This window comes from Dermochelys coriacea, chromosome 6 (assembly GCF_009764565.3).
Source record: "Dermochelys coriacea isolate rDerCor1 chromosome 6, rDerCor1.pri.v4, whole genome shotgun sequence".
NCBI classification, from domain to species: Eukaryota; Metazoa; Chordata; order Testudines; family Dermochelyidae; genus Dermochelys; species Dermochelys coriacea.
Window position 1 is genome coordinate 21,725,340 of NC_050073.1, and position 24,292 is coordinate 21,749,631.

Sequence of the window (24,292 nt, forward strand, 5' to 3'; positions counted from 1 at the left end):
CTACCACAACTGACACTGAAGCTCAGACAGGACCCAAACTAGATCTGGCTTGGTCCAAGCAAACTGTTGGCCGGAACTATGTTTCTGAATGGCACCGGTGGCCAGTGTAGACAAGGCCCAGACATGTTATGGAATAATTTACATCATCATGTGATACCATAAGAACTACCAGCACACCCAGCATACCTGGGCTATAGCACACTTTTAGGTGTCATTATAATGTATTTGTGTGTAGGCAGGGCCAGATTGTTATATAATGGTGTATACAATCATGTAATAGTCCAAGCCAGTTGGATTTACTGGTAGAACCCAGGCTGTCACAGGGTTGTATAAGCCATTTCTTAATATGGGTTAAGACGGTGCCCATTTAAGCCCTGATTCAGTACAGCACTTATGCATATGCTTGTTAAAATAAGGCCTAAATCCAGGTGGAAAGGGGTCCCGCTCCCACATGGAAAGGGGGTAGGAAGTGGGGAGGATTCAAATGCACCTTCCCTCCTATTATAGAATCATAGAAATGTAGAGATGGAAGACACCTCAAGAGGTCATCCAGTCCATTGCCCTGTGCTGAGGCAGGATTAAGTACATCTAGGCCATCCCTGATAGGTATTTGTATAACCTGTTCTTAAAAGTCTCCAAGGACAAAGATGATATAACCATCCCAGGTAACATGTTCCAGTGCTTAACTATCCTTATAATTAGAAGCCTAATATCCAACCTAAATCTCCATTGCTTCATATTAAGCTGATAATTTCCTGTCTTACCTTAGGTGGACAAGGATAACAACTGATCACTTTTTACATACTTGAAGAATATTACCATGTCCCCCTCCAGTCGTCTTCTCTCTAGACTAAACACGTCCAATTAATTCCACCTTTCCTCAGAGGCCATGTTTTCTAAATCTCTTATTTTTGTTGCTCTTCTCTGGACTCCTCAATTTGTTAACATCTTTCTTGAAGTGTGGCATCCAAAACTGGACAGAGTACTCCAGCTGAGGCCTCATCAGTTCCGAGTAGAACAATTAGCTCCCATGTCTTACATGTAACATTCATGTTAACACATCCCTGGATGACATTTGTCGTCTTTGCAACAGCATCACACTTGTTGACTCACCATTCAGTTTGTGAACCCGCTATAACCCCCAGATACTTTTCAGCAGTACTAATGCCTATCCTGTTTGTTCCCCATTTTGTATGTGTCCACTTCCTGCAGAAGGTGCTCCATGCAAGTTGTGATCCTCACCAGCAAGTGGGAGATGGGGAGTGGGTAGTTAGCATCCTTCCCCTGCTGGCATCATTGGGATTCCCTAGGCATCAGGCTGCAATAGCTTTCCCAGAGAGCCCGCTTCATACTGGGGATCCTCCTCTGAAGGGAGTCCTAGGAGTAAGGAGTCCTAGATAGAACAGCTCCACTGGAGCCCCAGCAACAGGGAGTTGGCAGTTGGGGAGCAGTGTGGGTCCTGGGACTCCAGAGCTGGCACAGAGGCTTGGGCCTGAATGTAGATGGTTCTGACCTTCTGCAAATCCTATGGGATTTGGGGATCAATCCAGCTTCATTCTGTAGAGGGAATGCCCTGCTCCCTCAAAGGAACAATGTGTGTGTGTGTGGGATCTATGATGGGGATGCCTACAAAGATTCCTTTTTGTGGGTTTTACTACAGGAGTGGACGATGTACCCCATGGTTGGGTTATCTCCATGGTGGGATTTGAGCATGTGTTGGAGTCATTTGAGCATGAACCATTTTTACACATGGTCCTAGGTAACTTTGGGCTTGTCTACATGAACATCTAGTTCGCGATAAGTTAGCATATGAATCTACCCCACATTAGCCTGCCTCAGACCAATTCTCTGGGTGGAGCCTGCTGACGAGCACTAACCTTTCTTTAGGTTAGGGCTCTCCAGCAGGGGCCACATGGACAGCTATTGCCTGGCAAATTTACACCCAAGCTTGCCGCACATGAAATGTTCATGGAAACAAATCCTTAGTCTGAACTTTAATGAAGATGGACTCAGCCAGGCAATATTCACAACAAGACCTGCAGATGTCACCTGAAAGCTGTATCCTTTTTATTATACAGTCTTTCCCCTTGGTGTTTGTTAGCTGCCCACAAGGGAATTGTCTGGAGTTGCTTGACTGAAAGAGTGGGAGTGTGCTGGTCATTAGTTCAGTGTCTAATTGTAGTATTAACTCCTTCCATATACCAGTGTAGAGTGAGTGCGTAGGACACTGCTCTCACCTACACCTCCACTCTGACTCAGTCACTGTTAGATTCCCCGCCCTTCTCAGAAGCAGAATTAATTGGACATGTAAGTGTGTACAAATACCTTAGACCCAATCCTGTTGCACTGAAGTTAATGGAAGTTTTGCCATGACTTCAATGAGAGCAGGAGCTATTCCATCAGTTTTATTTGGCTCATAGTTTCATTGGGTCATAGCTTTTAATTAACAGCTTTCCAGGCCATGAGGAGCAAGATGGATAGATAAGTAAGCCATGTCCCCATTGGTTTAGGTTTTGGCAGCAAGGCCAGCCAACCCTGACCCTTTACTTTTGTTCAGAAAGTATTCTGTGTGGTAGGATATTGCTGAAAATATAGCGGAGGTGGCTCCCCTAAACCTCATTTTGGTTGATGAACCAGAAGAATGGATAGCTCCTATGGTCTTGTCTGCCTTATACACATTTTCTAAACCTTGCTTGCCAGTACTAACACTGGTGCAGCTTCTGTAAACAAAGCTCCTATGGCTGCAGCTCTTTTTAATAGTGTTTCACTTAAATCTGCTGAGAGCAGTGATAATGTGCCAATAGATGGGGGGTGAAGGAAACTTTGTTGAGACGGGAGAGTAGAGCTATGACAGAAAGGGAATGCCTGAAAGTCCAAATCGCTTTGAATTTGACTTTTTAGAAGACTCTGATTAATGTAGATCCTGAAGATAGATATGCACTTCCCCTCCCCTCACTTCAGCATAACCCTCTTTACTTACTTTGTGTATTATGATGAATCTGGTATGTTAGTACATTTGTTGTATTTGGAAAAAATAATAAATATGAAAAAGTGTAGCTATTTTAGTCAGCTCCTCTGCGTCATCTAAAAATCCAATTTAAATCCTGTTCTAATTATACCATAAATGTAGTGCAACAGTTGCTGAGCTCAGCTGACATAACTGCAGCCCTATAGATCTGGGTTCAAATCATAGATAAAAAGGCTATGGTTTAAACTGGCAATGACTGTGAAAATACAGTCTCTAACTAGGGAAGTTGACAAAGACAGTTCCAGAAAATAGACCAAGCCCAGAAATCTTCTGATGGCAAACATCAGCTGAAGCAAGAGACTCAAAACAAAACTACATGAAGTGGCTGATCAATAAAGTAGCAAATTCAGAAACCATGGTTAACATTTTCAAACATGCCTAAGTGATTTGGAGTCACTACATATCTTTGAAAATTTTAACTTATGTTGTTAATTGAAATTATTCAGTCTCCGTTATAGGAAGATTGATATTATGGAATTTGTGTAAAAGATAGCTGTAGTGTTTGTATATGTGTAGATAGTTACTACAGAGAGCACCCAAAAATAGGGGGGAGGGAAGAAAGGGGAAGATCAACAGGAAATAACCCAAGAACAGATAAAGATATAGAAGCTGAGAGGTTTGTTATTGAACCAAATCAGGTTTTTAAATTTTTGATACAGAACATGTTGCATGGCATTTTGCTTCCGTTTTGTAAGTAAATTTTGAGGTTTAAGGCCAGATCCAGCATTCACTAAAGTCTTCCTCTTGATTTCAGGGAGCTTTCGATTGGATTCTTAAACAGGTTGACATCATCCCTTTAAAAGTTCCCTTCCTTTTGAACAAATTAGTGTGCAAAATGCTAAAGCAAATACATATACTTTGCCTTTTCATTTTCAACATTATCTGCTGAAAGCAGTAAACAAAACCCATGGATATTTGAATATTGTAATTTTAGTGAGTCGACAAACATTTTAACTAGCTTGTTTCACATGTGAATCAATGCTGGGGGAAAAGCTGGAAAGAGAAAATGGAAAGAAGAAAGGGCAGGGTAGTAAAGAATGGAAGAAGTGGAGGAAGTAGGAGGTCAGAGGAAGAGAATGACAGAGAGGCACAGCCAAACCATAATATTGTTGGTAAAGTGAAGCCATTTGTCATGTTGAGGTGTGGGAGGAGAAGTGTTACATTTGCCTTAGTACGCTGTGGGAACTTTTATTTTACCCCTTTCAGTGGTGGGTTCTTCAGCTCCACACAGAATCACCAATATGGGGTGGAGTGCGGTTAGATGTCATACAAAATCTTAGCGGAAAAATTTAGTTGAAGTTGACTTGTATCTGAGCACTGTCATATGGACAGAATATTGGAGGAAGGGCCAATATTCTGAAAACAACAATTCAGAATTAGGAAAGGCCTGAAGTGGTCTGCTGTGGCTATGCTCAGATCTGTCTTTTGTTGTTAATCTATTAGATCTTTATACTTCCAGAACTTAAGGGTAGAATTTTCAAAAGTTCCCAGCACTGGCCAAACTCTGTTCCAATTGAAACCAACTATTGACTTCAATGGAAACAGACTTAAGCCAAGGCAAAGGAATTTAGAAAAACCCCACCCTAAAAGTGATGCTAAATCCATCTTTTAAAAATACCTTGTTTTACATTTAAAATGGATAAAATAATTTTGCCTAAACTCTTTACTCCCACAAAATCTTTCCTTACGTATAGGTCTCTTGTCAGGGCAATTATCACAAAAACCATTCACTTTGCCTCTACTATTAGACTGATTTTTTTTTCTACAACTTCCCTTATTTTATAGCATTAACTTGTTTACTAAACTAAGCAAATTTTATGTGCAGTTCAAAGAGGAAGTATATGCAAAAGTGAAAAGAAAAGGAGTACTTGTGGCACCTTAGAGACTAACAAATTTATTTGAGCATAAAGCTTTCGTGAGCTACAGCTCACTTCTCATGAAAGCTTTATGCTCAAATAAATTTGTTAGTCTCTAAGGTGCCACAAGTACTCCTTTTCTTTTTGCGAATACAGACTAACACGGCTGCTACTCTGAAACCTATGCAAAAGTGAGTATCCCTTTTGCATAAAGCAGAGACACTGTGGGCTTTAAAATGCCAGACCTCAGGAAAATAATCTGTTTTGTTTCTAAAATAAAGCAAGACTTCAGAAACGTTGATCTGGTTTTATGCACTCCTTGATATTGAAATATTTTATTATGCAGGCATGGTAATGACTCCATAATTAGTTTTATGTTAAGCTTTTGCCTTTGAGACTTTAAAGCCACACTGTAGCTCAGACCTCTAGCACAAGTTGGAAGAGGATGTCTGAGTTTTTCTGAAGGTTGGACTTGAGTATGTGCAGCTCCCATTGACTTCAGTTGGTACTTTGTGCACTCAGCCCCTTTAAAAGTCAGAGCCATTGAATGCACTAAAAAGTGTTCCTGGAATAATTATATAAACATCCCAAAGTTCTTCTTTTCTAAAATTTGGGCTGGTGAGTCTCACCTTTGTCCAGATCTCATTTGCAAATAAACAGCCATCTGTGCAAGCCTTAAACTCAGAGATACACCTGTCCGTCACAGGTGCACTACAATGAAGTTTGCACTGTTCTACATGTAATATTTTTCTAACTTTGCCCATGAGCACAGCAAGTAGTTCTTCTAACAGCAGCTGCCAGCACACCTACACTCAGTTACTGCTGTTCTCTGGCACTGCCTCTCAGCATCCTTGACTCACCAGGTGGGCTGAGCACACAACCAGGTGAACCAGGGAAGAACATTGGGTAACAGTGGGGTCTGGGAGTAAGAGTCTGTCTGTAGCCAGCATAAAGGTGAATGATCAGTTTTAGGGGTGCAGATGGATACTTAAATATTTGGGGAACAGAGGGAGAGAACTGGTCTGAGAGTCATCTTTTACCCATAGTCATAACATCCATCTGAAATACCACTATTATTAATGCCCCCTGGAATTGGGGAACATGTTTCTCCTCCACACTTTACAGCACTGGTCTACTGATCATTCTTTGGTGTGTCAGATCAGGACTTCCCGAAAGCAGACTAGAGGTCCGGTTCTGGCAGAGGAAGTCATGCAAGGACTCACCAAATTCCTCTAACTCCATACTGCAAGTAATGGAAAACCTTATCATTGACCTCATACTGTCCCCATGTCCACTCAATACACTGTCCAATTCACCAAGGCATCCATATCCCAACTAACGCAATGGTCAGAATGCAGGTTCTGTGGTAGTATGACTTAGAGGAACTGGTTAAGGTGATGTGTAAGGGTGAAAGAACGTTACAGAAACTTCCGCTAATTTGACATTTCTTTGCTTTAAAGAGCCAGCCTCACTTGGTTTCTCATGCCAGCAACCTTTAACTGGGTTTTATTGAGGGTGGGATTTTTGGGGTGTGAGGGAGGAAAACACCTGTTTAGAATCTGTCATCCCTTAAGGCCTGATCCCAAACCCACTGAAGTGTTTTACAAACTATGGGCTAGAATCAGCCCCATTTGCAGGGGGTGAAAATCAGCTGTGTGCAACAGAAGATTCCCCCCTGCTGAGAGGTAGGCAAGGATTTGGGATTTTTTGGGGGGGGGGGGGGTTTGTATTCTTACAGTTCAGGGGTTCCACTGAGGGAGGGTGTTTAAATGTATGGCTGGGCTGCTGTAGAGGCTGCCAGTAGGGACTGCCAAGATAGTACACTTAGAAGCAGCATGTTTTCTGGGTAGCCTGGCTATGTTCCCTCTACAGCCTAGCTTGCCCACTTTCTGGGCTGTGGTACCTGGCTCCTGGTCTGCCCACAGAGATGATGTGGTGGGCACCTTGTGCCATGGTGACCAATTATGGGGAGCACTTTATATTAGGGGGGATGCACAGGTCTAGTTTCCATGGGTGAAACCTGGCAGAAAATGGATTATATAATCCACACACCCTGCTTCAGGAAAGAAATGCATCCATTTCTTGGGTGGAGTGTGGGAGATATTTGCATTGGGAATATTTGTACAATTGTAGCTACGCAGCTGCAATCCCCACTGTGGATGTGCTGCATCAGTGCAAGCCCCATATTGCATTGCAACAATACTGGGGAGTTGCATTGGTGCAACAATAGTACAAATATTCCCAGTACAGACAAGCTGTTAGGCAGGCAAGCTGTACATAGCACATTGTAATAGAAAAATGATGGGAAGGATTTTTTTTATTTATTTTTTTTTGGCCAAGGATACAGCTTCAAATCCCTGCTGCTACAAGTAGTTCTGTGGAATCTTAACATTCGTGCAGAACAAATGGAAACTGCTGTTAGTCTAATCTTGAGTATACCCACCCATCCTCAGTTGGTGCCAATCACCAAAGCTCCATTGAATTCCATGGAGATATGCTAATTTACACCAGCTGAGGAGAATCTGGCCCAATAAAGCTTGGTATGATCTCTGAACTCTTTCAGGTGGCTGTTTTCCGTAACAAAACCTATCAATTGTTTTCTGCCTTTGAAGATGTCAGTAACTGCTACAATAGTTGTGTTATCCTTATAGAGGGAAGAAAGGTTAAGTTGACCCTGCTGCCATTTGAGCCTCTGATTTCAGGGGTCAAAATATTTCAACTAAGCCATCTCCTCTGTGGAGGTGGTTTTGCATTGTGCAGGCAGAAAGATGCAAGAATAGGGACACTGTTGGAGCTTCAGTTATACCAACATGGGCTAAAGTCAGTACCAGACAAATTAGCTGAAACAATAGTAAAGAATAAAATTGTCAGACACCTAGAAGAACATAAATTGTTGCGCAAAAGTCAACATGGTTTCTGTAAAGGGAGATCATATCTTACTAATCTATTAGAGTTCTTTGAAGGGATCAACAAACATGTGGACGAGGGGGATCCAGTGGACATAGTGTACTTAGATTTCCAGAAGCCTTTGACATGGTCCCTCACCAAAGGCTCTTACATAAATTAAGTTGTCATGGTATAAGAGGGAAGATCCTTTCATGGATTGAGAACTGGTTAAAAGACAGGGAACAAAGGGGAGGAATAAATAGTAAATTTTCAGAATGGAGAGGGGTAACTAGTGGTGTTCCCCAAGGGTCAGTCCTAGGACCAATCCTATTCAACTTATTCATAAGTGATCTGGAGAAAGGGGTAAACAGTGAGATGGCAAAGTTTGCAGACGATACTAACCTGCTCAAGATAGTTAAGACCAAAGCAAACTGTGAAGAACTTCAAAAAGATCTCACAAAACTAAGTGATTGGGCAACAAACTGGCAAATGAAATTTCATGTGGATAAATGTAAATAATGCACATTGGAAAAAATAACCCCAGCTATACATACAATATGATGGGGGCTAATTTAGCTACAACTAATTTCTCCCTTAACTTCAGCAGAGCTATGTCAATTTACAAAGCTGATGACCTGGACCCCTTTCTTGAAAAATATTCAGATAAGAAAAAGTGACTTTTATCAATTATGTAGTGCAAAATCTAGAAAAATTTGAAAGTCATGCTTCACCCATCACAAAAGTGTTGCGAAGCTTATCACTTATTAATTTTTGCAAAGCTTTTTTGGGTCCTGGAATGTTAGCAATGAAAATGCAAAGTTCAATAGAGCTGTAGAAATACAAAGTTTTATTATTATTGGTATATTAATTATTGCTGTTACATTGTATGTTCCATCTAAATTTTTGATTTCAGTGTACATAAAATATACCTAACCTAAAATGCTGAGTCTTATCAAATATGAAATTGCCATGCAAGTCTATCACTTCTTAATTTCCATGATTTCAGGAGCATTTAAAAGTACAGTAAACAGCCACAGTGCATAGTCTAGAAAATTTTTGTTTGGATTTGTTGGATTCTCCCTGCAATAGGGGGATTTTCTCATGGTCAGGTAAACTGGCTTTAGAGGTGTGTTGTACCACACTGCCAGCACAAAGCAGCTGCATCACAACACAGAATCTGGGCCCTGGAGAAGATGTGGGCCCCATCCAGAGTTTCGATTTGTCCCATTACAAAGATAAATTTTGAGATGTTCAGATCCAAGATTTTGATTTTGACCCACATCTAATATAGAGTTCACATATGCAGTGGGGAGTGCAATAGTAGACGTCTGTTGAGGTCTAAAGCAGCTCAAACAATCATAGTAAACAATCCTTAATTCATAAAACAACAACACTGAAGCAGAAATGTCCCATGGTTTGTTTCAACAGCTGAACAAAACAGTGATGAATATAACCCTGCATTGTATGGAAGGGAATTTGGTGCATAGACAAAGAACATTATACCTGTAAAAGCTCATGTCCCAGAAATATTCCCAGGAAGTACTGCACACACACCCAGTGCTCAAACGGAGAGGAGGGCAGTAGTGGTTATTCTACATCTTCTCTACTCATTACTGCCCAGTGAAGAAAGGAGAAAAAATGATGGAGCATGCCATTGGTTTTCTCCTCAACTTGAGCACCAATGTCACTTCCAAAGGCTTGCCAAGAGGGTAATAAAAGGGAACCCCCTTTCATTTTCCAGAAAAGGAAAAGTTTTAAAGGCCAGAGATTAATTCATTTAACAATCTGAATGACTTCTGCAGAGTCTGCAAAAGGTTTATTGTGCATGTGAAAATTTATATATTACAAATGAACTTACCTGCTGGCTATCCTTTGCAATGGGCATGACTGGCCACCTGCACTATTGAAGTTCCTATGCAGTGTGTCAGGTTAAAAGGCATTGAATGCTGCTTCCTTTTCCTATTGTGAAAGGAGATGTTTCTGGTATAGCCAATGCACCCTTCCTGTTAAACCTATAAAAAGAAAAGAAAACAGCAGTAGCACCTGCTGAAACCAATCACTGTACTCAGGGAATGAATAGGAGCCTAGTCAAGCAAATCTGTATGCAAATAGTAGATATGAATGTCTCTGCACCAGTAAGGGATAAATGACAATCAGAATCTGACATCTAAAAGGATCACACTTTAAATATTTATACATTTTCTAGGTGATGTGTTCAACTAAACGCACCAGAGTGGATGCGGAATAAATGTATCAGTGAAGCTAGTTAACCCTCTGAATGCACTTGCCAAGAGCCAAGTGCCCTACCTGGACCTCTCCCCAGCTGCAGAAACCCTGGTACACCCTCCCCAGGGCATATATGCACAATCCAAGTCCTCTCTTAACTCTCTGCTCATTAGATTCCCAATCAAAACCTCTTCAAGCTGCAGAAACTCTCCTGACTTTCCCTCAAGATAAGTAACTTCAATAAGTAATGCATAGACCTTCCCTACATAAATGCAATATTATGGCTGGTGTTATTTTGCATTTCTTTTACCACCAACAGATTATATGTTGCATCAAAATCCTTCCTTTTAGAGTCAAAATGCTGCTGCCTCCTTAAGCCCCTTTCTGAATGGGGTTGTTGGATACCTAGGGACAGAGCCTCAGTTGGTGCAAATCAGCATAGCTACATTGACTTCCATGGAGTTATTCCAATTTACACCAGCTGAGAAGGATCTGGCCCAATAAAGCTTGATGTGAACATTGAACTCTTTCAGGTGGCTGTTTTCTATGACGCATCCTCTCAATTGTTTTCTGCCTTCTGAGATGGCATTAACTGCCATGGTTTGTATTTTTTTTTTCTTTGGTGGGCTTCAGGCCTTTCAGGGTTAAGATAATTTATGTTCTAAATACCCGGTGTCCTTGATATAGATCTTGCTATTTTCCTTAGGCTCTAAATTCACCTGTCTTGCCTCTGCCAGACTGGATTCCTTTCCTTTATTTGGGTGGGGCAAGGGGGAGTAATTTTGGAGAATGAATTCCCCTGTGTCACACCAGGTCAAAAATGAATATGAAAGCAGGAAGACATCCACACCCTGTCTGTTGAGGAGAACAGCAGGTTTTGTTTCTCTCATGGGGGCCTGCATAATTCTTCTGGATTGCTTTAAAATTGTGTGTGTGTGTGTGTGTGCATGCGCGCGCGCGCGCGCACGCACACGCACGCTTGTCTGTTTTTCTTCCTCTGACTATTTTGACTGTAATCCTGTTTCTGTTAATGTTTAAATTTCCATATCAGGAATCGTGTTGAATTTCATTATGTCATAATAGAAAGTTATTTATTTTTTCTCTGTTATAACTACAGTAAAACTTGCTTTAAGCAAGTAATCAACCAACCAAGGGATTAGTGGAAAAATATGGTCACCTACAGCTGTGCTCTAACAGCTTGTCTAGACAGCATACTAGAGCTCTCTTCGTGCATGGTTCCAGGGTCCATGTGGTTTGCTGTAAATTTACACCCTTGCTTGCCATGCACTAAATCACCATCTAGACAAGCCCGAAAAGCTGAACTAAATTGTTATGCAATTTTGAAGATACTGGTCATTTTTTTTCAAAAATGCCTAGAGATTTTGTGTTCTTCCACTTTGGGGGCCCCTGCTTGAGGCACCTAGAAGAAGGCTTTAACATCTCAACCTGGGCTCCCAAAAGTAGAGACAGATGAAATCACTAGTCACTTGAAGAGCTTGGTTACCGTGCATCACAATAGTCGCTTAAACTAGGGAGTTGCTTATGAAAGGAATGTGCCTTTCAGCCCCAATGTACTCTCTGTCTATGGGGAGTTGGGAGGGGATGGCATGTAGCTGAACACGCCAGCTTTATGGTAGCTGAGGTTTCCCCTCACAATAGGGGAATCATCAGCTGAACTTGTAAGGAAAGTTTCAAGTCATTTTGCTGCACACAGGAGAGCATTTTGCAACAGCAGCAGGACGAAGGACTGGGTCTCCTATGTTTGAAGAAAAGCATGATTTGCCTATTATACCTGTCAAAGTTCTGATTGTGGCTTATGCTTTGCTGTGCTCACATGCTGGCACAACAAACCTGCCAGTGTAATAGGGTATGAAATGTATATCCCTTTCCCTTGGATAACAAGCATCAGAATCTTTAAATGAGGCATTCTAAAGTTTAATGCATTTAGTTGAACTTCTGACATGATCTCTTGGCAACAAAGTTCTCTTGCTGGAACTCCTTGAGCACTTCAGATAGAAACGGATGCATTTCTGCAATTGTAGATGGCACCCCACCTTGCAGCATTTGTGTGGTCATGGCTCATGAAAATTGGCCGCAGACACTTGAAGGTGAAGAGATGCAGCTCCCAATTTCCTTCTCTCTTGGCTCGGTTGAATGTGAGCCGTAGGGTTACTTTTCCATGTACTGCCACCAAAACCTGAGGTTTACACGACCTTCACCTTTGCTGTTCACAAACGCGGAGGGTGAGATTTCAAAATCTTTGTGAGGTATGAACTGAAGTGAGCTCACCATAAGAATGTGACTGATCAGCTTTGATGATATCCTCTTTGAGCTCTTGATCATAAGCTGCTATAAAGTCCAAGAGTTATAGAAGAAGCGGCCTCCATCATGCTTGAAATGTCAGTGTGTGGATCCGCATCACCCTGGCATATGATTGACCATTCATATCTTGTTCTGTTGGGTTTGGTCCATGAGCTCCACTTTCAGTACAGGCATCTGCTAGCCCTGAAGCCTGTGTGTGCTGGCCTATACATTTTTGAAAGTTCATTGAGATATGGAGCCTTATTGTGGAATAGGCCACTCTCTCTACTCTGATGTGGCCCATTTTAATTCCATCAGAGCTTCACCAATATTAGAACCACATACTTCTGCCCAAGAATGATAATATGTTTGCAAGAGTATTACGGGTGTATAGCTCATGGGCAGGGGTTTGAATGATTGGCAAGTATCCAATGGTTGTTGTTTCTGCTTCTGTTGTCATGTGCAATTGGTTGAAATGTGTCCATCCACATTTTGGGTTCTCATTTTGATGTTTAATGATAAAGGCCATAACAGAAACTCTTGCCCGCACTGCAGCTTTGCAGTTTTCTTCAGATTCAGACTACCACTCTCTGCAAATACAGTCCCTGAATACTGATTCTGCCTTACTATTTCTTACATTGGGTAGTATGATTGTGTCAATTGCATCTGGAATGCTGTACTGCTGTTTGTTGTCTTTAGATCATTCAGCATCAGATCAGAGGCAGGTCCTCTTTGCCAAGCAGCGATTTGGGTTTCATGGAATAGGCGCTTGCCATCCAGAGAAGCATCACATACGTCAATATTGTCAGCTGGGAGTCAGGTTGGGAGGAATTACAGCACTGTTTCTACCATCCATAGTTTATAGGATTTTCTGTGCTAGGGCTGTCCCCACCTTTAGGATTCCTTCAAAACTAATGCAGTGGCCACCCTTATGGAAAGTTAAAAGTTAAACAAGTTGCTTTGACTTTGTTGGCTAATGAAGGGTGCACTCAAGACCTATATGCTTTAATGGCCATTCCTTTGCACCACTCACACCATATATATATTATCTTGAGCCATACTACCATTTCACTGATTCTTGTTTCTCAAAGTTCTCTTCATCACATTGTTCTCAAGAAGAGTCTACACCTCATACAGTGGGAGGAGGAACATGCAGGGCTTAATTTGTAATGAAAGAGGTCCTAGGGCTCAAGCAATTGGGTGCTGGGGCTCTAGTGATTATTTTACATTCATAACTGATGTGGCAAGCCCAGACATGCCAGGGCTATAAACTGCCAAGCCTTGAGGTACTGGAGCTCATCCCTGACATAAGTTAAGGCAGTGGAAACATGTACATGCTATTTGGAATGAAAGCAGCTACATTATCCTCACTGACACTGAAAGCTCTATAGCAAAGTATGTCCCTGAATTTTCAATGCAAACATATACCAGTGACAGAAATATGTCTTCCTGGCGGTGGTAAATGGGGATGGCCATCTCCTCATGTTGGCGAGAATCTGTTATTTGTGAGATAGGTACATATTTATACTTGGCTAGAACTAAGAGTGTTTATCTCTCAGCAGGAGACCCATCAGGCAATGAAATGAACTAAATCCCTAATATGAGTTTGGAGTTTTTCCTTGAATGATGATCTTTGATTGATTGCCAGAGTGTGGAATTTCAATTCCAGCTTCCTTTGCAAGATCGCAGTAATGATGCCAAACATCAGATAGCTCATTTTGAAGCCAAAGCATTGCTGTGTCAGTAATTTTGGTGCCCTCACTCTTTTTCATCACAGACCTCATAATTGGGATTTAACAAGTCAGGTGATACTTGTCTTCAGCAGCTCTGAGGTCATTTACTCCAGATACACAAACACTAATTTTGTGGTGCAATACAGTTGCCTTCATTAACTGTTAACTCATGTTGATTGTAGTTAAAGAGATGAGTCTCTGTTTAGGATGCACTTCTTCACAAAACATGTATCATCTCCAGTCTATCTTCACAGTACTGTGCTGTCTTGCATTATGGACACTGGTGTCTTTATTGGGATCTCTACAGCTTGCCACACGAGACATCAGTTAAAGATGTTTACGTCTGCATTTTGCCTTTGTTAGTGTATTGGGCATAGCAATTTCTGTGCCACACAACTGATACTGTCTGTTCTGAATGAAAGATGGCTCAATTCTGTCAATTGCCTCTCTGTATTTGATGGCTTGCTGTATTTCTCTGGTGACCATTGCCTCTCTTACTCTGAGCAATCCTTGTTCACCTGCTTCACTCACATTTTCTTTACTTGATTCTGGGCAAATAATGCAGACACTGTAGGAAACTGGTGTGACTTTCTTGAGACTTTGGAACTACTACTAATTCCATGATTTAGCTACACTCTAACCAATATAAAAAGAAAAGGATCCGATGCATGCATCCGATGAAGTGAGCTGTAGCTCATGAAAGCGTATGCTCAAATAAATTTGTTAGTCTCTAAGATGCCACAAGTACCCCTTTTCTTTTTGCGGATACAGACTAACACGGCTGCTACTCTGAAACTCTAACCAATATGAGTGTCCTAAATCACTGTCTCATCTAACTACTGTTGTGCTCTCTCTTTGTATCACTATTACTTCTATGTTAATTCTATTCTAATTACAAAGCATTATGTACCATAAAACAAATACTAAGTATGCAAGAAAAGGAGAAAACTATATGTTATTGTAACTTATTTCTAATATTCTGATACATGGATGACTAAATGCCATAAGAAGTTGCATATTAGGGTACTATAGGTGGTAAAGCAATGATATGTTCTCATTTTCTGTTCTTAATAGACTGAAAAGGAATTAAGCCAAATAGTCTGATGCTGACAAATTCACGCACATGCTGTTGGTATGTCAAACGTTTCTGGTGAATTTTGGTGGCCATATTGGTTTGCAAGTTTGAGGATCTAAACATCAAAATTCAGCTTGGTAACAACTCTTTTCGAAATCAGAAGGTTCAAATTATGTTAGAAAAAGTTGTTACCCACTTTTAACAAAAGATGACTCTAGACCCCTTATAGAGGATTGATTTCTGAGATTTTTGCCTAGTCTTTGGTTCATTTGGGAGGCAGGGAACTAAGTGCTAAGAATTTATTCATTCATGTCCTACTCTGAGAAAAACTTCAGCAGTTTCTCTCTGGGTGAAAACACGATGAGACAGAAGATAGTAAACCCACCAGCAGCCCACACTATGGTCTACTTGGCTATGCTAAATTAGCCTGCTGCTTTAGCCACTAGAGGGACCCCTAAGAATATAATATGCAACTGTATTGACAATGGCAATTTTTAAATTTTAGACATTCAACAAAAGAACTGCATAGTTCAAACAAAACATGTTTTCTTTAGTTTACAGTGAGCTCTGAAATAGCAGGAAAATCAAAATTAACTGGCTCCATGTTTTGCTGCTTCAGTGGAAATGAAATTTCCATGCTGTTTGGATATCCCAGTAAACTACAAAGCCTATTTTAAAAAGTGTTTTGTTTTTTAATGTGAAGTGAGTGGTTAAATATAATATAATAAAATTCTAGGGTGAAATCCAAGATCCATTGAAATCAATGGCAAGACTTCCATTGTATCTCCAACAGGGTCAGGATTTCACCCCTAGTGTTTGGAGGTGTTGAGGGCAATACTCCGTGTTACCCATCAAGCTGACTTCTGTGCAGGCAATTAATAAGATAGTGAGGATTTTTTTTTTAAATTTTTTTTAATTAACTAGAATAATTACCATGGCCCTCAATTTCATTTGAATTTTAATAGCTCTTCACAAGCCTAGGAGACCAAAGCAATCATAGATACTGTGATATGCTTGCCAAAATTGATTTCAAATTTGTCGTTGTTACATGCCCTGCCAATTACTGTGAATGTCATTTCAGTATTACCAGTATACATCTTGAGAGCTTTGACTTCCGAGTTCTCTGCCTTTTCAGTTCTCTATCAACACACAGAATAGATGGGGAAAGACTATGAACCTGATTCTGACCTCACACCAGTCAGTGTAACATCAGCGTAGTCACTCCTGATTCACACCAGTGTAGTAGACAGCAGAATCTGCTGTGTTCTTCAGTCAAAAAGAAACTGAGATGATTGTAAGCTCTTTTGCCGCAGGGGCCATCTCCTTGCTAAATGTGCTAGAAGCTGTACATGTAATGAGGCTTGAATTCCTTACTGGGCTGTGTAGGTGCTATCACAGTACAGATAAATAATAGCAGCATCAATTTGGGATACACTTTTAACTTTTAATACAGCTGTGGAATGTAGAAGTGGTTTAGGGAACTCAGAGTATTGTAATTGAAGCTCCTTGTCTCCTTTTTTGGGTCAGAAACTCTTTGACATAGTTAATGCAACCTTTCACAGACCCACAATTATATCTTGGGGCCTAGTACCAATATCTTTGGTCTGCTCAAGGCCCCACCTTTTAAAATTACAGATAGCTTTAAATGAGCATTTCTGAAGGTGAAACTGTGTGGTCCTTTCACAAAGTGAGTCAAAGGCCAGAGTGAAAGGGCTTTGCAGGAGAGAAATGTATGCATAATAGGTGCACAGAGTCCTTCCCTTATCCTAGAGATAGAAGACACCCACAGAACAGCTCTCCTATGGCACTCTGGGCCAGTAATCTGTACTGTGTGTGGCAAAGGACCCACTGGCAATGGGCAAGGGCAGTGACAAGAGTACTCATAAATTCCCCTTCACATTGCTGCACAGAACCACACAAGAGGTTGGGGAGTTCCCCCAGCAAAAAGCTTCACATGCAGAAGACTAAGTGCAGAAGACTAACATGATAGGCCTGATTCTGATCTCACATATACATGTTTTACAGTGGTGTAACCACACTGACTCAGTAGAGATATCCCAGATTTGATTTTCTCCAGTGTAATGAGAGAAGAATTAGAATGGACATTTCCATTGTGTTTGAACCTCTTTTCCCCACAAAGAAGGCAGGAGCAGGAATTTATGTAAAAATACAAATACACCGTGAATGCAGAGAATGTATTCAACCCCAATATTACCTCTGTTGTCATATTACATCTCATTTCTTGGCAAAGTTCTTTAGAATACCTGTCTAAAAGGCATCATAGAAAATCAAATCTTATTGTATTTAAACTAACCAGAAATTCCAGCTTGGTGGAGCTGGCCATTGTTATAGGTCAGCTCTGACTTACCTGTTTTGTTTGTTTTGATTTTTAGTATAGCTTTCTCACAGGTTCTCTTGTTAAAGCTGGATTTAAAAGTCTCTTTTTGAAGTGCTGGTATACAGCAAAGAGAGTTAGAGGCATGTGCCTCCTCTCAGTACCTGTGCATAATTCCCATTACAGTTAACTGGACAGCCACATACATTTCAAAGAGCGAATAAACCACTGAGTATTCTATACTGACATGGGGTCTGATTGCCCCTGGGTTTGACAGTGGGTTGCTAAATGGTCTGAGGAAGGGGAAATCATCCTTCCCTATCTTTACTTTGGAGGAATTGGATGAGGGGCTTCATGATCAGTGGAAGAGCCATTGTATTTGGTAATTCAAAGGCCTGTCAACAGTGTTTACTTTCTTTTTATTTCACAGTATCAAGGAAACTGGATTGTTTGAGGGTATGCAGAACAGTCAGTGATTCAGTAGCTACTATTCTGTGTCCATATTGTGCCAGTGATCAGGTAACTACATTCTCCCTGCCTAAAATTCTCTCAGCACATTCACTTTGAGCTATCATTCTTCTTCAGTTTTTGTTCTGGATTGGTCTGCAGTGTTGCAGTGCACTGTTAGGCCAGGTCTATTCTACAAAGCTTTGTTGGCATAGCTATGTCAGTCAGGGATAAGAAAAACCCTAGCGACATAGTTCTGATGACAAAACCCCAGTGTAGATGCAGCTATGCCGGCAGAAGAATGCTTCTTTGAGCAGGACTAAGATTTTTTGAGAAGTGGTGTTGCTATGTCAACAGTAAAACTCCTTGTTGGTATCTGCTGCATCTACACTAGGGGGCTCTGCTGGTGTAGCTATACTAGCAAAGCATTTGTCATGTAGACAAGGCCTTAGCAGCTGCTGCATTTCACCCCAACTGGGGGCTGCATTTCAGTGGTGGGCAAACAATCCGTGTGTACTGTACACATTCTACAAAATTGCTTTGGGATCTCTCAGGATGAAATGTGCTCGAACAATGTAAGATTACTATTGGTATAAATATATATGCGGGGTAATAGCATTCACTACTAAATTTAAGTATGAGAGTCAAAGGTCCCAAATACCTTGGTTCAACTTTATTATTTATTTGTATTGCAGTAGCATGTGATAGTTCAGGATCAAGGCCCTACTACGCTAATCACTATGTACACACTCAGAGACTATTCCTATTCCACAGGTTTTATCATCTAAATATAAGATGAGGCAACAGGTGGGTAAAACACACAGGTCAGGGGAGCACACGGGTAATAATAAGACTGTTAAAATTAGTGTAATAAGCGAGACAAGGTGGGTAAGGGAATATCTTTTACCGGACCAACTTCTGTTGGTGAGAGAGACAAGGTTTTGAGCCATAGAGAGTTCTTCTTCAGGTCTGGGAAAGGTACTCTGATATTACCTCACTCATCTTGTCCCTCTGATATCCTGGGACTGACATGGCTACAACTCCACAGCATAGTGTAATAAGCAGCAGTCAGAGCACACTAGCCGCCTAACCATTATCAATTGCTTATTTTTTCTCCCCACTTCGGTTACTAGAGTTTTTATGATTGACACTGGTAGAGAAAGAGAAGGCCTACTTTACTAACTTGTTTACTGATGGAAAAATGATACTGCATTTGACCAGATGATAGACTTTACTCTATGATGAATGTTCATTGTTTCCCAAATGATTGGATATTTTTTAACATGCCGGTCTAGTAAACAGGCTCTTTAAATATCAAAAATACATTTAAAAAAAACATGGACTTGAAAAATTGTGCCTCCTTCTCTGTTCCATATAGATTTAACTGTGAGGAAAAGAATCTTATTCCTTGTGCCCATAAGTGGTCCACCCAACGTGTGTGATAAGACCTACTGGCATATCAGTGGTCCAGCCAAAGCAACAATTTCAGCTACCTATTAGGTGCATCATTTAGCACTCAGTATGAACAGGGGCTCTCATGTTCAACTCCTTGTCAGCTGGTTGTGCGTGGACGTTAGGGATAACTACAACCAGCTGACATGAAGTTGAACATGAGTCCCTTCTACAATGTGTGTTTAACATTGTATTAATTATGACTCCTCATAGTTTGTGTTCTATCAGTTTGTCTATAGAAAGTCCTAAAAAGTCTGATTTTTTTCAGTACTACAGAACACTTGCAGCTCCTATAGATCTCTATGAGAAATGTACATGCTGAGAACTATTAAAAGTCAAGCCCTTTCTGTGCCTCATTTTTCTCATCAGCATAATGGGGATAACAATATTGTCCTATCTCAAAGAACCGTTGTGAAGCTTCATTCATTCATATTTGTAAAGTGCTTTGAATGACACTGATTCAAGTTGGACCTTAGAGTTATATTTTATATTTCTAGTTTTAGATGCAAGAATTATACATTTATACAACTAGTATGACCACACTCAGTAGATTATAAGCTTTGTAATAATACCTTACAAGAGACCTTTTGCATGAAGCATATTTCAGTTACATTATAATCACACTCACTAGTATATTTTCATAAAATCATATGGAGTGCAACGTCACACGGAGCATCAAACCTCCCCAAGGAGCTGGCCTGAAAGACTCCTCCCTCTTGGGCCACTGCTAAACTGCCAGCCCCTCCTGCCTAGGGAGCCAGCCCCTCCTCCGGCTGGGCTCCCACCAACTTAACTTGGTTTGCTCGTCCTGTCCCTGAGCTTTTGGCAGCGGGCTCACCTGTGGCCCCTCTGCCTACAATAATTACACCTCAGGTCCCGTTGGTCCACGGGGCCAGTCGGTCAGCTCTGGTATTGGCTGTGCCTCTCTGGAGGGATTTATCCGAGGCTCCCCTCAGGGAAACCCCTGGGTGACCCCGCTTCTGCACTGATGTGGGCCTGTCCCCCTGGGATTCCATTCCATGTCCCGAGCTGCTGTTTACAAACTCGTTAGCCAGCAGCTCAGTGTGGTGCAGGTCCTTCGGCCTCTTGTCCACCAGCCACATCCTCAGGTCAGGGGGACAGAGTTCATATAGTCGCTCCAGGCCCATCAGTTCAATCACATCCTCCTTGGTCTGGGCCCCGGTACCTTTCACCCACTTGCAGGTGTATTCCCCCATCAGCATGACCAGTTCCAGATAGGTCATCCCCTGGGTCTTCTGCATACTCCGGAACCTTTTCCTGTACGTCTCAGGGGTCAGCTCAAACTTGTGCAGCAGGGCTTATTTGAATAGTTCATAGTCCCCTGCTTCTACCTCATCCATCTGGCTGAACATCTCTATGGCTTTGGGACCAGTAAAGGGGTGAGATACCGAAGCAGATCCCTGGTGTACATTGCAGGCCTTCTCAAAGGCAGTGAGGAAGGCATCTCTATCATCCCCTTCCTTAAACTGAGGCAGCACTTTTATATTGGAGTTCCCTGTGGGCTTAGCCACCCTGGGCCCAGCCCCACATACCACAGTAGGGGTCTCTTTGCTTCTCAGCTCCACCATCGCCAGTTCATGATGTCTCTGTCTCTCACAGTCCTCCTGTTCCTTCTCACAGTCCTCCAGCTCTTTCAATTTCAGTTCCATTTCCAACTCCAACCATCTCAGCTCCACCAATGGGGAACTCAGTCGGGAAGATCCCCTGCTGGTCGGGTAGGTGGATCCTGGGGCTGCCGGGCTGCTTTCAGCCCCTCCCACATGCCCGGTTGGATCAGTGGCTGGGATCACCCCTGGGGCTGCCTGGCTGCTCCCAGCCTCTCGCACAGCCCCAGCTGGGTGAGGAACTGGCTTCTTAGAGCAATCATTCTTTCAACCGAGCAATCAGCTGTGCCTTGGCGAATCTTCCAATGCGCAGCCTTCTCTCTCTGCACAGCTTTACAATATCCTTTTTCAGGAGATGGTTATACGCCATCTCCATGCTGTTCCCAAGTGGTCACAGACTCACAGGCCTGTGTTCTCTCAGTTCCCCATGATCTCTGGGAGAAACCCCTTCAGTGCTACAGCCCTTCCCGGGGGTCCATTCTCACTTGGGGGTTAAACTGTAGGCTCCTCTGCCTCCTGGAATCACACCTCTTGGAGCCTCCAGCACACCCGTCTCTCGCTAATCCCCCTTTGTTTTACTGCTCCCCAGTCACTTACTGCAGGATGCTCTGTCCATGGGGTACAGTTTGATCCTACTTCTACCACCAGTTGTCATGGAGTCACTGAGTGATGCTCTGGAACTACTCCATATGAAGCCAGTCAGGACTCTGGGGGAGTATGCCTCGTCTCTCTGAGCATAATGTCTCCAGGGCAAGAAGCTTACACAGCTTTGACCTTCCTGGGTCTGACCTCGGAGCATTCAGCATCCCCTTTTCACACCGTGTGCTTCCCACAGCGAGTCTGCACAGGCAGGGCTCCTGGAGAAGCCAGAGGGCCCTGCATTCCAACTCTGCAGTCGGACGTGACTCTCAGCCAGCATAAAACAGAAGGTTTATTCGTCGACAGGACCACAGCGTGAAACCGAGCTTGCTATTACAGACATCAATGACTTTCAGCCAAGTCCATCTTGGGAATCCTGGGCCAGATGCCCTGGATTCCCCCTCTTCCAGTCCCCCCCTTGCAGACTGCCAGCCTCCAGCCACCCGACCTCCGACACCCCCCTTCATGCCCCTTCTCCTTCTCTTTGTCTCACTTCCTGGGCCAAAGGTGTCACCTGGTCACACCCCCCTCCTGGGTCTCAGATTACATAGGTGAAAATAACTGGGCAGTCTCACCTGCCCTGAGGGCCTCAGCAAAATCACACACCCAATTCCCACCACCCAAGTATTGGTGCAGTACACAGGGAAACTAAGGTACATACAGTATTAGTATAGGACAGTAAGACTCACACACAACATAACAAGTTACTTGTATAATATCATAATTTGCATGTATGTTATTGAATCGGAAGGTTTGAGGCAGAAAGAATTCCTAGAGCTGCGGTTTTAGGAAGACCTATTGGAAGTCATCAGGCATTTTTTAAAAATTAAATAGAAGCTCTCAGTCACACTGATAACAACAGCAACTAGTACTGGGCAAACAATGTAGAAACCATTTGCGAAACTTTGTTGAATATAATTCAGAATGTTGCCTGGATGATATCCACAGCCTTCTGTGTGGATTTTCCATTAACATTTGTACAAGTAAATGTTCATTTCCAAGAACAGACCTAGAAAGCAAGGCCATGTCTACGCTATGAAATTAGGTTGAATTTATAGAATTCAGTTTTGTAGAAAGCGTTTTTATACAGTCGATTGTGTGTGTGTACCCCACACAAATGCTCTAAGTGCATTTAGTCGGTGGAGTGCATCCACAGTACCGAGGCAACCGTCGACTTCCGGAGCGTTGCACTGTACCACAATAGCTGTCCCACAATTCCCGCAGTCTCCACCACCCATTTGAATTCTGGGTAGAAATCCCAATGCCTGATGGGGCAAAAACATTGTCGCGGGTGGTTCTGGGTACATATCATCATCCCTCCCTCCCTCTGTGAAAGCAACGGCAGACAATTGTTTTGTGCCTTTTTTCCTGGGTAACCCATGCAGATGCCATACCAAGGCAAGCATGGAGCCCTCTCAGCTCACCGTCACCATATGTCTCCTGGGTGCTGGCAGATGTGGTACTGCATTGCTACACAGCAGCAGCTCATTGCCTTTTGGCAGCAGACAGTGCAGTATGACTGGTAGCCATCGTCACCATACTCCAGGTTGCTCTTTTAGCCGACCTTGGTGAGGTCGGTCAGGGGTGCCTGGGAAAACATGGGAGTGACTCCACCAGGTCATTTCCCTTTTAAGTTTTGTCTCATGGCAATTCAGTCCTGCCGGCAGTCCTACTGCACCGTCTTCTAATGAGCAGCCAGAAGATGACGATGGCACCATTTGCTGCCAGCAAGATGTATAAAGATAGATGAAGTGGATCAGAACAAGAAATAGACCAGATTTGTTTGTATTCATTTTCTCCTCCCTTCCTCCCTCCCTCCATGAAATCAACGGTCTGCTAAACCTAGGGTTTTAAGTTCTATCCTTGAGACGGCCATTCTGTTTCTCCTTGATGCAAAGCCACCCCCTTTGTTGATTTTAATTCCCTGCAAGCCAACCCTGTAAGCCATGTTGCTACATGTTAGTTGCTCCTCCCTCCTTCAGAGCAATGGCAGACAATTGTTTTGTGCCCTTTTCCCTGGATTGCCCGAGCAGACGCCATAGCATAGCAAGCATGGAGCCCGTTCAGCTCACCGCAGCAGTTATGACCCTTGTAAACACCTCATGCATTATCGTGCAGTTTATGCAGAACCAGCACCTGAAAAACTAGGTGAGGAAGCAATGGTAGCGCGGTGATGAGGACATGAACATACATTTCTCTAAAACCATGGTCCCCAGCAATTTGGAGATCATGGTGTTACTGGGGCAGGCTCATGCCGTGGAACGCCGATTTTGGACCCAGGAAAAAGCACAGAGTGGTGGGACTGCATAGTGTTGCAGGTTTGGGATGATTCCCAGTGGCTCCAAAACTTTCGCATGCGAAAGGGCATTTTTATGGAACTTTGTGACTTGCTTTCCCCTGCCCTGAAGCGCAAGAATACCAAGATGAGAGCAGCCCTCACAGTTCACAAGTGAGTGGCAATAGCTCTGTGGAAGCTTGCAATGCCAGACAGTTACCGGTCAGTCGGGAATCAATTTGGAGTGGGCAAATCTACTGTGGGGGTTGCTGTGATCCAAATAGCCAACGCAATCATTGAGCTGCTGCTATCAAAGGTAGTGAGTCTGGGAAATGTGCAGGTCATACTAGATGGCTTTGCTGCAATGGGATTCCCTAACTGTGGTGGGGCTATAGACAGAACGCATATCCCTAT

General features: G+C 42.6%; 1 protein-coding gene across 1 annotated transcript in view; it reads right to left on the bottom strand.

Moving 5' to 3' along the window:
• Positions 1 to 9,774, bottom strand: part of TRPM5 (transient receptor potential cation channel subfamily M member 5) — a 70,822-nt gene extending 61,048 nt beyond the window's left edge. The window contains exon 1 of the mRNA XM_043516574.1: positions 9,629 to 9,774. The gene's annotated coding sequence lies outside the window, so the exon portion shown is untranslated. The remainder of the gene's footprint in view (positions 1 to 9,628) is intronic.
• Between the last annotated feature and the right edge of the window lie 14,518 nt (positions 9,775 to 24,292).